Raw genomic sequence first — 16937 nt, forward strand, 5'->3', positions numbered from 1 at the left:
ATCATGAACCATAAGATTAGTGACCAATGTTTTAAATTTATAAAATGACGAAGTTGTTTAAATGGACCCTATCACTAATAGAATAAAGTTTTGAAATCGTAAAATATGAAACGGTTAGACGTCGTCTATAATCACACATAATGAATTATGACTTAGACACTAAGTTGTTAAGTGGAAAGGGTGCCTTTGACTTTTTATCAACCACCAAAGTCCTAAATATATATAATGGATAAATGATGGAAATGGATGAGTAAACTCAGAATTTCGAATAAAATTCTAATAAGTCTTTTATTAATTCCTGAATTGATTATTAGATTCAACAGGAAGAGATATTACAAGCCTTCCCTTATTATCAAGGTTGTTAAGCAGGATTCCAGGTAATGTCTACTACTAACACCCGCACTCCCCTTCCAACAACGTTTTATGATGTTTTTATATAATGTTTATGCTATGTTTTATGTGGTATGAGGGATATGAAACGTTTGGCTTTGCAAATGATTTGATGGCGTTCTGAAATCACTTTACTATGCTTTCTGAAAAATTACTCAAAAGAAACGAAACATGATAAATGAAAGTGAAAGATGGTGGATGGCAGTACTATGTTCTCTGGGTCATGCACGTGTCATTCTGTTATCTGGCGATAACGCCACCTTCTGATGGGGGACAACGTCCTCGGTGGTACCCGCATTATGGCATTATATACCACCTTCTGATGGGGGGACAATGTCCTCGGTGGCTCTGTCTGGCATTATATGCCACCTTATGATGGGGGATGAATATCCTCGGTGGCTTTGCCTTCTGTTACGATCTATGGCATTATATGCCACCTTCTGATGGGGGATGAATATCCTTGGTGGCTTTGCCTTCTATTATGATCTATGGCATTATATGCCACTTTCTGATAGGGGATGAATATCCTCGGTGGCTTTGCCTTCTGTTACGATCTCTGGCATTATATGCCACCTTCTGAAGGGGATGAATATCCTCGGTGGCTTTGCCTTCTGTTACGATCTCTGGCATTATATGCCACCTTCTGATGGGGGAGGAATATCCTCGGTGGCTTTGCCTTCTGTTATGATCTATGGCATTATATGCCACCTTCTGATGGGGGATTTATGTCCTCGGTGGCTATGCCTTATGTTGTACTCGCCATGTAACCAAAGGAAGTTTTCTGATAATGAAATGTGATAATGTAGAATATATTGATGAAAACGACTTTTAAATTCCTGATTCGAAGTGTATGTTTACGAAATGGTTTTACTATTCTCTTCTCCCTGTTTGCAAATAAAATTGATTGAAATGAATTTACATTGTTAGAGTTGTATGTTACTGAGCCTTGGCTCATGACGTTTTGTTTTTTCCGTTTTAGGTATGCATACGAAGATGGGATGATGTAGCAGTGAGGATTAAATCACTTTAATTCATGCGACTATGACGGTTATATAATCAAGTTTATGATCACTAAATTACGTAACATTAGTTACGCTTAAGCTATCTATATAGAATTAGTACCACTGTTATAGAGGTTTAGTTATATGAAAGAATGTTGCCTTGTACTTTCCCGAGCGGAAAGTACGACAGTAACGCACCGACTAAGCTAGAAAGGTCTTCCGCTGCTAATCTTCGTAATTAATTACCATAATAGTGATGTAAATGTTTTGAGGACCATTAGTGAAACTCAGGTTTTCATGCTAACGAGTTTTTAGGAAAAAGGAAAGTTAAAATGAGAAATAGGATATAAAAAGAAATTAAAGAATTCGGTTATAAAGTTGTAAAATGGTTTTAAGAAGGAAATGTATATGATTATGAAAATGCTAAATAAAAACGATATGAGCGTGAGTGTTAGGAACGGGACGGGAAATATTTTATACATTTACTCTATGATGCTTGTCCATGAACATGTGATGATTTTAAAATTAATATGTTAGAAATGGCTTCAAGTGAAAGTGATCCCACTAATGGCGCAAAAGGGAACCAAGAGCCTGATGTTTCGCTAGATGAAATAAGGGCAAGACTTGATGTTTTATGAAATGACCCCGTATTTGGAGATGCCACGGGAGTTGTGCAAACGATAATCGAATAGATTTGATGAGGCTTATGATGATGGAACTACTGCGCGAGAATCGACAAAGTGCCAAGACGGAGCAAGAAGAACGCTCGAATACGTTTAAAAGATTTTCTGCGCATAATCCGCCAACTTATGATGGAAAGCCAGACCCCACCGAATTCGAAGAATGGCTTAACAGCATGGAGAAGCTATTCGATGCCATTCAGTGCTCCGAAAAATGGAAAGTAAACTTTGCGGTATTTTATTTGAAAGGGCAAACTGATCTTTCACTAGTAGAATAAATGCTATTTGCTGCGGTGATATTGCTGCGGTTTTACCTATATGCAGCAATATAACACGCAACAAGAAAAGAAAAAAGAAAAAATAACAATATTGCTGCGGTTCCCGCCCAAAATCGCAGCAATATTGTTCAACGGATAAATTTTGAAAAAAATGTGGGGCCTGGAGTGACTAATATTGCTGCGGTTCCCCGCCCAAAACCGCAGCAATATTGTCTGAAAATTAATAATAAAAAAGCCCATTAGGGTTTCCTGTCATTCCTTATCTCTCACCCTCATCCTTAGCGTCGTTTCTCTCACTGCTCTCTCTCTCTCTCACTGTTCTCTCTCTCTCACCGTTCTCTCTCTCACTGCTCTCTCTCTCACACACGCCGGCGGTTCGAAATTTGTTCTCTCGCTCTCTCACCGTTCTCTCTCTCACACGCCGGCGGTTCGAAATTTGTTCTCTCTCTCACCGTTCTCTCTTTCTCTCTCTCACCGTCCTCTCTCTCACTCCTCTCTCTCTCACACGTCTTCTCACGTTGTCGCCTTCTCCACAGAAAGTTGTTCGAAACGATCAATGACTTGACGATCCAAAGTTGTTCGAGCTAGTGAAGTCGTCTTCTCCAGTCGTTACTCTCGTCCATCGTCTTCTCCAGCCAGCGAAAGTTGTTCGTCTTTCCTCGGCCCATTCGGTTCGGTCGTTCGAGTCTGTTTGAAGTTTGAATTGAGCCGTTCGCTATCAACACACATTTTATCAGATCTGTTTTTTTTTTTTTTGGTGTAGAACTTATTCTGCCTTGTTTTTTCTTTCATTTTTTTTTCCTTTTTTAAATATTTGTATGTAAATTTTTTGGTGTAGAATTTTTCTTTAATTTTTCCTTTTTTTAGATTTGTATGTAAATTTTTGTTTTAGGATTTTTTTGTTTTAAGATTTTTTTTAGTTTTTTAGATTAGTTTCTTAATTTCTTGTTTTTATTACTTCCTCCGTTTTTTTTTATATGTTACACTTTCAAAAATTGTGGTTTTCTAGGCAAAAATTGGAGGAGTGATTAGGAGAGAATAAGTATAGGGGATTAAAGGGGTGGGGACCATTGCACATGGGGGGTTTAAGGGAAAGGAGGAGAGAGAAAAGAGGGACCACTAGTTGGTTCCCTCCCAATTGTAGCCGGCTGAGGAGAGAGAAAAGTGGGGGAGGCAATTTTTTTTGGCACCAAATTGTTTTCCCTCCAAAATTTTCATAAAGTTGAAAATTTACAAAAAATTGAAATTGAGCATTTCAAACATTGTTTAAGGCTACATTTTCCAAACTCTATCCTCTATATAAACCCCCAAAAATTAAATGAGGGCTTATTTCCCAAAATGAGGAGAGAGAAAATATTGTTTAGCATCATGGTTTAGTTTTGTTACAAAAAATCAGATTACACCCACAATTCACTGCACACACATTGCACAGGATTAATTACAAAAAAATTTCTACCAAGTTCAAAACTGAAGTTTCCCACAAAAAACTTCAAACTTCAGTCTTCAAAAAATCATCTTCAGCTTAATCACATGGGGTCAGCAGAGGAGGGAGGGGATTTTGGCCTTCAAGAGCTGCTGGAAATAGAAGGCATGGAGGATGAGTTGCTGATGCATGAGATGTGGACACATTACAACAGTGAAGATGACACAGAGGATGATGATGATGGAGGTACAGCAGCAGCAGATGGCAGTGAATCAGAGCAACCAAATCACCAAGGTAACCCAGAACAACAAAACACAGAAATAGAACACAATGTAAGTAAACAACCCAAAAACCAAATTTAACTTTAACAAAAAGAAGAATGTTGGTTGATGACCTACTTACCTCTGAAATAAATGGTAAATTTGCATGGGGCAGAAATAGCAAAAAAACATGGCATAAGTAGGATGACATTAGATAGGATATGGAAAGATGCCAAAAAACAGAGAGAAGCTGGGCATGCCATAGATGTGAGAAACAAAAAAGCAGGAAGATGTGGTAGGAAGCTTAAAGTATTGATGACAAATGGCTTCAGTCAGTCCCACTTAATCTGAGGACAAGTATAAGGTCATTTGCTGGATATCTTAAAATCCCCCTCCTCTGTTTACAGTCTATTGAAACGGGGCAAGCTGAGAAGTCACACTAGCAGCACCCACCCAAAACTGACTGAAGATCATAAGATTCAAAGAATGAAGTGGGTGTTACAACACATATTACCAGCAACAAGGACACAACCACCTAAATTTGTTGACATGCAAAATGTTGTTCACATAGATGAGAAGTGGTTTTATTTAAGTCCAGATATGAGAAGGTTTTATTTGCTTCCTGCTGAAGATGACCCTTATAGTTGCTGTCAGTCCAAGAGGTTTAAGATAAAAGCCATGTTCATGTGTGCACATCTAGACCTATTAAGACAGTGAGGGAAGGATGATACATGATGGGAAATTTGGTATCTACCCTTTTGTTGAGTATGCAAGAGCTAAGTATTCAACAAAAACAGAAGGGCAGGTACTATGTTGACAAAGGCAATTGAAAGTGTTACACTACCAGTTATGAGGGATATGATAGTTAACACTATCATACCTGCCATAATGAGGAAGTGGCCAGAAGGTGTGTCCAAAGAAATCTACATACAACAAGACAATGCTAGACCTCACATTCATGCATCAGACCCACAATTTATTGCAGCAGCAAGTCAGAATGGATTCAATATCCAACTCATCAATCAACCAGCTCAGTCCCCTGACTTAAATGTGTTAGACTTGGGGTTTTTTAGAGCAATTCAGGCACTACAATATCAATCATTTCCTAAGAACCTAGATGAACTGATTTTAAGAGTGCAGGACTGTTATGATTTCTTTGACCCAGAAGTTTTGAAGTACACTTGGTTGCAATTACAATATGTTATGGTAGAAATACTAAAGTGCAAAGGGGGGAACAATTTCAAGAATCCACACCATGCAAAGAGAAAGTTAGAGAGATTGGGATTACTTCCAGAAAATGTAACAGTGGACCAAGCTGTGATAGATGAGGCAGTTACATACTTGAATGAGAGGTTTTGAATGTAGGAGAAGCATTTGACTACTTAGATGCACATCAAGAGTAGAATGGGCAGAAGATGTGGCAAGTTTTTTTTATATAACTACACTGTGTATGAAGGAAAAGAATGGGGAGCAACTTTTTGGTATATATCTAGTATAGAAGAAGATGAAGGATCTACTTGCACAAATACACATGATCTACTTTTTGTTATAGATTATGGACAACATGAAGCAACACTTCTAAGCAAACCAGAAAGTTTTTGGGGGTTCTTGTTTAGTTATTAGACTATTTTGTACATGTTCAAGGACTGGTTTGTATAAGCAGTGATGCAAGCATTTAATGAAGTGAAGCAATTATGGTTGTTTTTATTCTTTTGCATGTCAAAAGTTTAAATTAAGGTGTGTGTTTTTTAAAATCCATCAGGGTTAATTCAATGGCTCATTGAGGAAGCAATGGATGATTTAAAACCTCAACTTATTGGTTTAACACCAATAAGGAGCAAATCATCTATTGCTCTTCAAGCCCAATGTATGAGTCCCTTCATCATTTGGATTTTACTTTTTAAAATACATTTGGGACTCAAGGGGGGAAGCAAGAGGGACTCATTGTGTAAACAGTGGGGGACTTAACTTAACTCAGCACCCAAAAACAGAAGGCAACCAAAAAACAGAAGTACATCATTAGCCATTTGTTCATCCTCAAACCTCCTATCCAAACCAACACCCATAGGCTTCCCAAATATACATGCCAACCACATACACAAGGCAACCAAAAACAGCCAACCAAAATCCACAACCAACCAAAAACAGAAGCCTACCTAAATCAGAACCCAACCAACACTTTCATAGGCAACCAAAAACAGCCAACCAAAATATTCATAGGCAACCAAATACACAATCCAACCAAAATCAGAACCCAACCAACACTTTCATAGGCAACCAAAACAGCAAACCAAAATATGCATAGCAAACCAAATACACAAGGCAACCAAAAACAGGCAACCAAAATACAAAATCCAACCTAAAACAGAAGCATACCAAAACCAGAACCCAACAACCATTTTCATAGGCAACCAAATACACAATCCAACCTAAAACATATTCATAGCCAACCATATACACAATCCAACCAATATCATAAGGCAACCAAAAACAGAACCCAACTTTTCATAGGCAACCAAATACACAATCCAACCTAAAACATATTCATAGCCAACCATATACACAATCCAACCAATATCATAAGGCAACCAAAAACAGAACCCAACCACCATTTTCATAGGCAACCAAATACACAATCCAACCTAAAACATATTCATAGCCAACCATATACACAATCCAACCAATATCATAAGGCAACCAAAAAACAGAACCCAACCAACATTTATAGGCAACCCCAAATCAGACCCCAAGCAACATATTTATATCCAAAAACACAATCCAACATAAATAATATCATACGCAACCAATAATAGGCAACAGCAAAGCAATAGGAATTTCAGGGACTCAAATTAACTAAAAGGCAACAAAAAACAGAAGGCAATAAAAAGAGTTAGTATGATAGAACCTCAGGGAGTCAAAGTACTCTCCTTTCTCCTGATAAGGAAGCAATGAGTATCAGGATCAAGTTCTGATGAAGTGCAGGACTCATTGGAATTTCAAGCTCACCCTCACCATCCTCAGCCTCCTCATCATCCAGCAGTTCTTCAACCACATCGAAAACCTTAAAACCCTCATCAGACTCAACATACATAGCATAAACAGTGCCTTCATCGTCGTAGACGTTGAAGGACTTAGAAGCACAACCCAAACACTGACATCTGTCCTTCCTCTTACACCCCAAAATGTCCTTCTCCTTCTCCTTCCCCTTATCCTTCTCATTCTCCTTCAACTCTTGAACTTTACCATTCTTCCCAACAGTGTAAAAACACGGAGCCTTTAAAGCACAAACAATCTCATGGGTAGAACGGAGAATTTCCTTACCTTTTCCCCCATCCCCTTCTTCCTCAACCCTAGGTCTAGGCCTCAACCTCAGTGAAATAGGTCTGGGGTCAAAGATCTTCTTAACTTGGGGACTCATTTTTTTAGGGTTGGAAGAAGAAGAGGGACGGAATTCCCTTGGTAACCCCGTTACCTGATAAAACTCATCAACACCACACCCAAAGCCTTGAAGGCATAAGGGCGAAGCAAGTGCTTTGCATCCACTGTCATAGAGCCTCCTTGGCCAAGGAGACCCAGTCTGCAATGCAAGCATCAACTCGCGAATAGAGTCAGACTCATCAGCATCGTCAGTTTGGAACAAGGCATCAACAAGGGGTTAGGTCAGGCACAAAATTCTTCGGCATTTTTCTAGGGTTTTGTTCAAGAACTTTTGAGGGGAGATTTGAAGAGAAATCGAAAGTTTCAAGAGAAGAATGGAGAAATCGAAAGTTTTAAGGGGAGATTTGAAGAGGAAGTGAAGAAATCTAGAGAGAGAAAATGAAGTTCAGTAGAGAGAGAAAATGAAGTTCAGTAGAGAGAGGAAGAGAAGATCAGAAGAGGAGAAATGGAAGTGGAGAGAGAGAAGATGAAGTTTTGAGGGAGAGAGAGAAGGTCGAAGTTTTAGGGTTAGGGAATGGGAGGGGTTGGGAACTGGGGAAGATCTTTAATGGGGGGGATGAATCAGTTGGGGAAGGGGGGTTGAATGTAGTTAATGATCATGGGGAAGATGAATAGGTAGTTGGGGGGTTTTAATTTTGGTGGGAATGGTTAAAATCTGATTAGATTAGGTAGGGATTTAATAGGTAGATTAAGAGTGTTTTAATTTTTAAATGGGTAGTTATAAGGGTAATATGGACATTTCACAAGGCAAAAGTTACTAAATAAGGAAATTTTTAAAAGTGTAACATTTATTTAAAACCATGCAATTTTAGGAAAGTGTAACATATAAAAAAAAACGGAGGAAGTATATTTTTTGTAATTAGATAGTGAGTTGTAACAATTGTCTTTTTAGTTTTTTATTTTACTTTGTATTATTTATTTACTTAGTTTTTTTTATTTTTATATATTAATGATATTTATGTGTAATTTTATATTTGTTGTTTTTTATATTATATTTTTTATGTTTTTGAATTTTATATAATAATTTTTTGTCATTAGTATCAATCAATAGTGTTTTATTTTCTTTTAACTGTTTTGTCTTCCAAATTTGATGGCAAAATGCAAAAAAAAAATTTTTTTTTACCTGTACAGACCCTATTGCTGCGGTTTTCCATAAAAAACCGCAGCAATATGTCTATTTTTTATTATTAAATATAGCATATTGCTGCGGTTTTCTCCACAAACCGCAACAATATGCTTTCTAAATCTGGTATAAAATTAATATATTTTTGCGGTTTGGCTTAAAAACCGCAGCAATATAATTAATACCTATTGCTGCCCTCTTAATTGTTGCGCGCCCAAAACCGCAGCAATAGAGCACTTTTTAACCGCAACAAATAGCATTTATTCTACTAGTGTTTGGTGGGAAACCACCAAAGACCTGTAAAGTCAGCCTGGGTTCGGATGGGAAAAACTAAAGGAAGTTATAAAAAACCAATTCTAACCTTAATCTCTGCAGCTCCAGATGGAATCTGAGTTCATCCAGCTGAAGCAAAGGAACATGTCTGTCCTGGAATATGCTGTGAAGTTTAACGAGCTTGCTCGATTTGCTCCCAACCTGGTAACCACAAATCGTCAGAGAATGAATCGTTTTGAAAGTGGTTTGAACTTGGAACTTCAAGAAAAGCTTGCTGCGCACATGAGTCAGTCCTACCTAGAACTGTATGATAGAGCTATCAACGTTGAGCGAAAAATGAAGCTTCGAAAATAGGTATATGAAAATTGCAAAAGAAAAGAAAATCCCCAGGATGGTCGATCAATCAATGACTCCAACAAGAGGTTGAACATGGGATTCTCGGGGAACAATCGTTATCAAAGATGGCCTCTCCAATGTAATAAGTGTGGTAAACAAGGACATTTGGAAAAGGATTGTCGATAAGGGACAAGTCAATGTTTTCGATGCGGTAAGAGAGACCACTTGGTTAGAGATTGTCCCATGACAGACTCTCGAAACCAAAACGCGAACAACTACGATCCTAGACGAACTCAAGGAAGCGGACCAATTTCCGGATATAAGGGCAACACAAGTAACACCAACTTTAACATAAACCCTGCACGTGGATCTTCGCAAGCTGGAAGAGTATACGTGATACAATCAACTGAAGCTGATAAACATGAAAATAACGACAATGAAACCTTCTATACTCTTGAGGCCTAAATCGTTGTACGAATTGACGAACTCGTATTACATGAAGATAATGCTATCTGTTATGATGCTATTAAGTATAGTTTTAAGACGCGTTTATCTGTTAACAATGTGAAACTATTTCCGTGAAATGTTGTGCTGAATTTTCTCAAGTTTTGAGGACGAAACTTTTTCTAAGGGGGTAAGGATGTAATATCCCGAAAATTTTAAACTTGCTTAAATTATTAAATAATGATAATTAGAGATTGAATTTTTTTCCTTTAATTATAAGGTGTGACAAAATTTATGTTGGCCATACATCATGAAATAATATAATATATTTAGGTTTCCAATATGCTACATGAATTGAAACTTGGCAAATAATAACAATTGATGGCATAAAAACGAAAAGGAAAAGAGAAAAGAAAAGGAAAAAGAAATAAAGAATAATGAAAATATAATAAAAGAAAAAAAAATAAATAACAAAACAGTAACTATTGAATTTTCGCTCCTCCATCTCGGTTTTCTTCACAAACAAAAAAAATTCACCCATGGATTTCTAACTCAAAATGGGTTTCTTGCACACAATCAAACTCATTTTCAAATAAAATTCATTACTCAAACCAAATTACCCAATAACCCATTTTATTTCCATTCAATTTCATCAATTCAATTGGGCACAAATTGGAGCTCAACCATGACAATAAATAGCCATGTTTATCCCCTCAAATCATTCACTCAAACCATTCACTCAAACCTCCTGAGTTATCACCGGAAAACGCCACCCAAACCACCCTCAAACTCTCTGCTTTTTGCACTCTCTTTCTCCTCTATTTTCGTTCAACCACCGCAACACCACCACCCTCCACTGACAACCACCGACGCCCATCACCACTACCACCAAGTACCACCGCCTGCTTCTGTGTGAACCAACAACCACCGTACCACCAACCACCTGCCGCAAAACCCTGCCCGCCCTTCTCCGTCGCTCAGCTTCTTCTCTCTCTCTCTTGCCCAGTTCTTTGCTTGGTCTGCGCTACTCGCGTTCACCGCCGGACCACCGTCATTCCTCTACCCTTACTTTCTGCCTCTCCTCGCCATCCGATCGCCGGAGCTCCGACTCGTTCGCCGCAGCCTGTCTGTCGTGCTTCTCTGGTTTGAAGCAGGGGTATGTTAAAACATACCTCTTCCTTTATAAGCTTAGTTGTATATTGTTGCCTTGTTGGGATTTGACTTAATGCTTTAGTAATATTAAGTGGGCTGACTTTACTAATAAATCAGTAAATGAAATGGACTAAGGGAGATAGTTAGACTCTTTAACTCACTTGAATATTAATATTGATGTTTAGTTAAAATATAATAAAACTCACTATATATATATATACATATATATATATATACATATATATATATATATATATACATATATATATATATATATGTATATGTATATATATATATGTATATGTATATATATATATGTATATATATATATATATACATATACATATATATATATATATATATATATATGTAATTATATGAAACTTAACTATGACTAGTAAATGATTAAATAATGGTACACAGTGTGATAATAGTAATGAGTATGCTTCGTACTTATTTGCAACTATAATATAGCGCCTAAAGAATAATCCAAATGGCATGGCCACATATTCAAACAAGCCAAATGATTTTGGATATCAGAAGGCTGTTTAATTTTATTACAGTCCTCATGTGCGATCCGTAACTAGTGATATCCTACATAACCGTCCATAGAAGATATGTATTCATATCTTGATGCTGCATCTATTAGGAGATCAGCTACAGTCATGGAATATTGGTCCTTAGGTGTTGCTTTATTTAGACCCTTAAAGTCAATGCGGATTCGTATTTTGCCATTTTTCTTAACTATTGGGACTATGTTAGAAATCCAATCAGCATAAAGGAGTTTGTTCATTTACTCTTGTATAGGCTATGTCAGCTCAGGCGCTAGTCTTCTAAGAATTTGTGCCACAACCTTAAATCCTTCCTTGATAGGTAGTTTATGTTTTACTATTTTCCTATTAATACCAGACATTTCATGATGTTCCCAAGCAAAACAGTCCTTAAACTTTTTTTAGAATTTCTACTATTTCTAGTTTTTCTTGGTTGGTGAGGAGCTTACTTATGTAAGTAACACGTGGATTTTCACTATCCCCTAAATTTACTTCCTCTAGTGGATCATGAACTTCCTGTTTAATATCCTCACTTTTAGCCCATACTTTCGCATCCTCTTCTTCTAAAGATTCAGTTTCGTGTAAAGTTGAGCAACATGCATTAGAGTTAATAAGAAAATCCTCTTGGTATTTTCTAAAAACTAAATATTTCATAATTTGATCAACAATAGGGGTAAACCCATTACAACATTCTCCTTGGTTTATAGCCATAATAAACTTTTATAAGAAAAATACATTCTAAATTTATAAGCTAACAAGAGCTAGTGGTTGATCGTAGTCCAACGCCTGTTGAATATATTCATATTTTGATTGAATGTCTTCAACTTCTGGGACGTCCTCGACTTCTTCAATGAGAATTCCACTTGAGTCTTCTATCTCTTGGTGAGTTTGTGACTCGAGTTGTAGAGAAACCTCAATTTTATAGAGTTCCTGATAAACTCAGGAGATGTGAATAGACAAACTTCCTCATCTGCTTGTACCATTTCATATGTGTCACCATTCTATAGGATTAGGACCTGATGGAGTGATGATGGAATAACATAATTATTATATAACTAATCTCTTCCTAGTATGGCATTGTAATTAGTACCACTTTCATCTATGAAGAAACCTGTATATAAGTAGTTTCACCAGTGGAAAAAAGCTTAAATGCTCCGATTAAAAAGCCCACAAATGCTCCGTATTTCATGCGTAGCAGATGTCATGTGAGCATTTGACCATATTACAAATGCTCCAGTTTGACACTGGAGCATTTGGTGCCTCAAATGCTCCGGTTGTTTTTGGAAACCTGAGCATATGACTATCAAATGCTCCGGTCATTAAGGGAAAACAAGAGCATTTGTAGTGCAAATGCTTCGGTTTTCCTTAAACAACCGGAGCATTTGCCAATTGTATATTTTTTTTTAAAAAGTAGAGCAAACTGATGCTGTACAGCAACAACAAGCGTCAAGCTATACAACAGCCAGCACAATACATTAATAAAAAAGGTTATCTTTTATCTTAAGCAACAACACTAGTAAAAACTAACCAAAGTATATAATCCCCAATATCATTATCATATCTTGCGTCAAGTTATACAACAACAAGCATAATACATTAATAAAAAAATGTTATCTTTTATATTAAATAACACTAGTAAGAACTAATCAAAGCATACATATTAGTTAGCAAGTACTCCTAGGATCTCTGCAAATTGACAATTAGCCAGATTACTCCATCTTTAACTCCCACAACCACAAGTGGACCAATTGGTCGTTTATGCTCCATAGGGAAGCGAGTAACCGCAACAGCAACTCCGCCACCACCAACAGCGATCTCGCTAGCTTTTCCATCAGACATTCCTGAATCATCCCCATCGATTTTCGATAGTTTTGACAATGTTAAGTAAGGTGGCACTGAAGGAGCATGCTGAAAGGAAGCTAATCTTATAACCTGCAAGGATATTATCATCCATCATTCATCTGTTAATCATACAACATACATATTTGTACATTCTAAAGAATCAGAGAGCAATAGAAGATTTCACAACACATGCTCTTTCATAAAGCTACACCCAGAATTAGCCACCAAGACTCTGTACGACAAGCATACAAGCACCCAGCTAAAATGGCACAGTGAAATATCTGACTGGACTACTGGGCATGGCACAGTGCCTATACGAGTGGAGAAACATGTGAACAGGTGATACATTATGTTGTTCATCATTGAGTTCATGTAGCTCTCTAAAATAAGCTAGTCAAGCTAAGTTGTATAGCAGTTGACCTGCCATCCCAAACTTATAAGCCCTATTTCGCATTGCAAATTTACATGGTTTTTGAGAAATAATTGATCATAGTTATCAAACTTGACTGTTCAACACTGTTGAGACAATACTGATTTTGCCTAGGAGCTGATAGTCAATTGTGCAGATCTGGATCTGATGAGAATTCACCATTAAACAACTAATGCATGATGATACAGGATCAACTCCAAAGACATGACACCTCTAATGAAACACTAGAACGGAGAACCTCCAACATCCATGCATTAGAAATGGCCACAAGCCTAAAATTGATGTTAGAACATTAACTTTCTACATATATTAAGGTTCTGAAGATAATAATCTATACTTTTTAATTTAGAAAAGCAATAAACACAGGAACCATAAGGAAGAACTTTGTGGAGTTAAAATTTTTTAAGGTTGGATATGAGACTCTAGGGTATGAATGTGATGCTCTGGAAATTGTTAGAAAGGTGAGTCACAAAGTAACAGGACGTAGCCCAATTTATTTGTTTCTGGATAATATTAGTCGCTTTGGTGCTCTATTCTCTTGCTTTCATTGTACTCATGTGAAGAGGGTGGTGAATGTAGTTGTTGCTCGTATGTATCCCAAATGAAGAGGAGCTTGTTGTACTGGATAACTTTCCCCAAGGTATCCAAGCGTAAGTGGCTTCTGATCTTGTATAACGAAAAGCTTCCCCCCCCCCCCCCCCCCCCGATTGACTCTTGAAATAAAAAAGTGCATATAAGATAACACTGTTTGGTCCACGTCCAAAAGAAAATAGTGAATATAAACAGAACGCCTAAGTGCTGAGAGACATACCGTTAAGCCTTCACAGTCATCAAGGGCACAAACTGTTTCATTGAGTACCTCACCAACACCTCTAGAATCATCATGAAGTAGCCTCCTATCAAACATGAACTTGTTACACAACCAATCAACATTTGCAGTGCTTTAATGTCATAAGACCAAACTCACTAAGATTCAAGAAAAGGCAAAATATACCTATGAAGCATTAACTCTATCTGGCCATCCATTATGCTGACCCTCCAACTGTACGATCGACAAGCACGGAGAGTTCATTGTTTCCATCTTCCATATATATTCCAAGGTTTATCTGCACAATAGTAATCAATAACACCATCAGGGAACAGAACAAGCTTGTTTTCCATAAATAGGTTTAATATATGTAGTAATAAAAGAATAAGTAAAGGATCTAAACAAATGGAACAAGCATTTGGGAATATTGCATGGATAGTTCACACTAAATTTAAACTACTAAAATCATTCAGAAAAAAAGCCACCACTAACTGGCCACATTTTAGTAATGTAAGATACGAAGCACTCATGCTATTCTTTATTGAAAATTTCTTCTAAGACTAACAAGTACATAAAATCTTCAAAACCAACTTCATATCACATGTCAATTTTCCATAAGGATTTATATCTAATTGATTATATGATCCAACTCCAGGATTGCATGAAGCGTGGCCTCAAAAACATCGAATTTGATTCGGTACAGAGGAAAAAAAAAGCTGTCACTAGCATGAAGCCAAATAAATAAACTATTCTAGCATAGAAGAAACTTTAGACTTATAAGGATAATTAACTAGCAAAGCAATAACGTAAAATACTCTAAAGAGAGTAGAAAAATTAAGAATTTAGCAGGACTTGTTGAACAATACATCATGTAGTGAGAAAATCTTATAGGCATCATAGACGTACCGGGTAATAATTTCCTGCAACTGGCTGGTTGACTTTTAAGTCCCAATCTGCTCTGTTATCTCTTATCTAGAAAAAAAACCATGTCTTATCAACTATGCCAGCTCATTTTACAATTTATCACAGGAACGAAGATATAAAATCAAGGTTTGTGCCACTGAAACTTTAACAAAATTTCAAAATAATATGTAATCTTTGAAAAGGAAACAGGTTATTGAAGTCAATTTAAAAAAAAAACATTTGTTAAGTTTGAGGAGAGAGATAAAAATCATAGGTAAAAAGGAACCAACATTTTACAACACAACTTCCTTCAAAGTTCAAATACTACGCAAACAAAAAGAAAACAACAACAAGAGAGGAAACAACATATGTAGCTTTGTTCAGTTAATAAGAAAAAAAGAAACAAAAAAGAAAAAACTCACCCTTTTTATGAAATCACGACCATTAGAATCTATGTAGAAAGTTCTATTTGTCTTCATGGTCGTTTTAATCTGGGTGATTATTTCTTTCCAAATTCCATCAGCAACAGATATGGGTCCAATCTAAACAAACAAACACAAATAAGAAGATAGCTTGAGGATTAATGGTAGTTTGTATACGAATGAAGGAATGATATTAGCAACTAACCGTGAACTCTATTTCAGCATGTTCCTTTCCCTTGTATACCCTAGTTACCTGCACAATGGTGCATCAATTCCTCAGAAAAATTGGGGAATATTTTCCCAGCTATCAGACAAAAGGGAAAAATTTTAACTCCAGAAGGCAGAAATCTACATATATTAAGGTTCTGAAGATACTAATCTATACTTTTTAATCTAGAAAAGCAATAAACACAGGAACCAAAAGGCAGAAATCTGTGGGTGAAAACACCTAAAAAGTAATCACCACATTGTAATTTAATCAGGATCAATTGTCTCTTAACAAGAGCATAACAAACTTTGCGCATCAACCACCAAGGATAAATCAAATGTCTAATCCAGTGTGTGTAAATCAGTTTATGGGTGTGACACTGTTAAAAAATCACGAAATGCTCCTGCAAGGCATAGATCAACATACAAATATCACAAAACTCGAGATCTAAACCACAACAAAACCATAGACTAACATGAAATCCAAAAAAATTAAAGAAAATTCAGATCAACATACAAAATCAAAAACAAAACAGAAAGAAATTAGATAGAAGAAACTCATAAGAAAGGGGAAACCATGAATGAACCAAAAAATCCCGAAAAATGCAGCGAAAAACATCAATTGAAAACCCTAAGAAGTTAAAACCGAATCTTCAACCAATTCAAAATCAAATCAAAGGAAACTTCACAAGTATTGAACTTGAATGCTTTAATGAAGCAGATCTTACATCAACACAACTAAATCCAGAAACTTCCAAATCCAAACAAATAAGCAACACAGAAACAAAAAAAAAAAAACCCTAAAAGTCGACAAATAAGAAAAAAAGAAAAGGGCTAGATAATACCCTCGATAGCAGACGGCGGGACAGTAACTGGGGGAGGAATCTTTGTTTGTCTTCCTCGATTGGTGGTGAATGCTTTGGTTTCGTGGTTTGAAGTTTGGCAGGTTGATTGAAGAAACATCGATTAGAAAGTG

This window comes from Beta vulgaris, chromosome 6 (assembly GCF_026745355.1).
Source record: "Beta vulgaris subsp. vulgaris cultivar EL10 chromosome 6, EL10.2, whole genome shotgun sequence".
Classification (NCBI taxonomy): Eukaryota; Viridiplantae; Streptophyta; class Magnoliopsida; order Caryophyllales; family Amaranthaceae; genus Beta; species Beta vulgaris.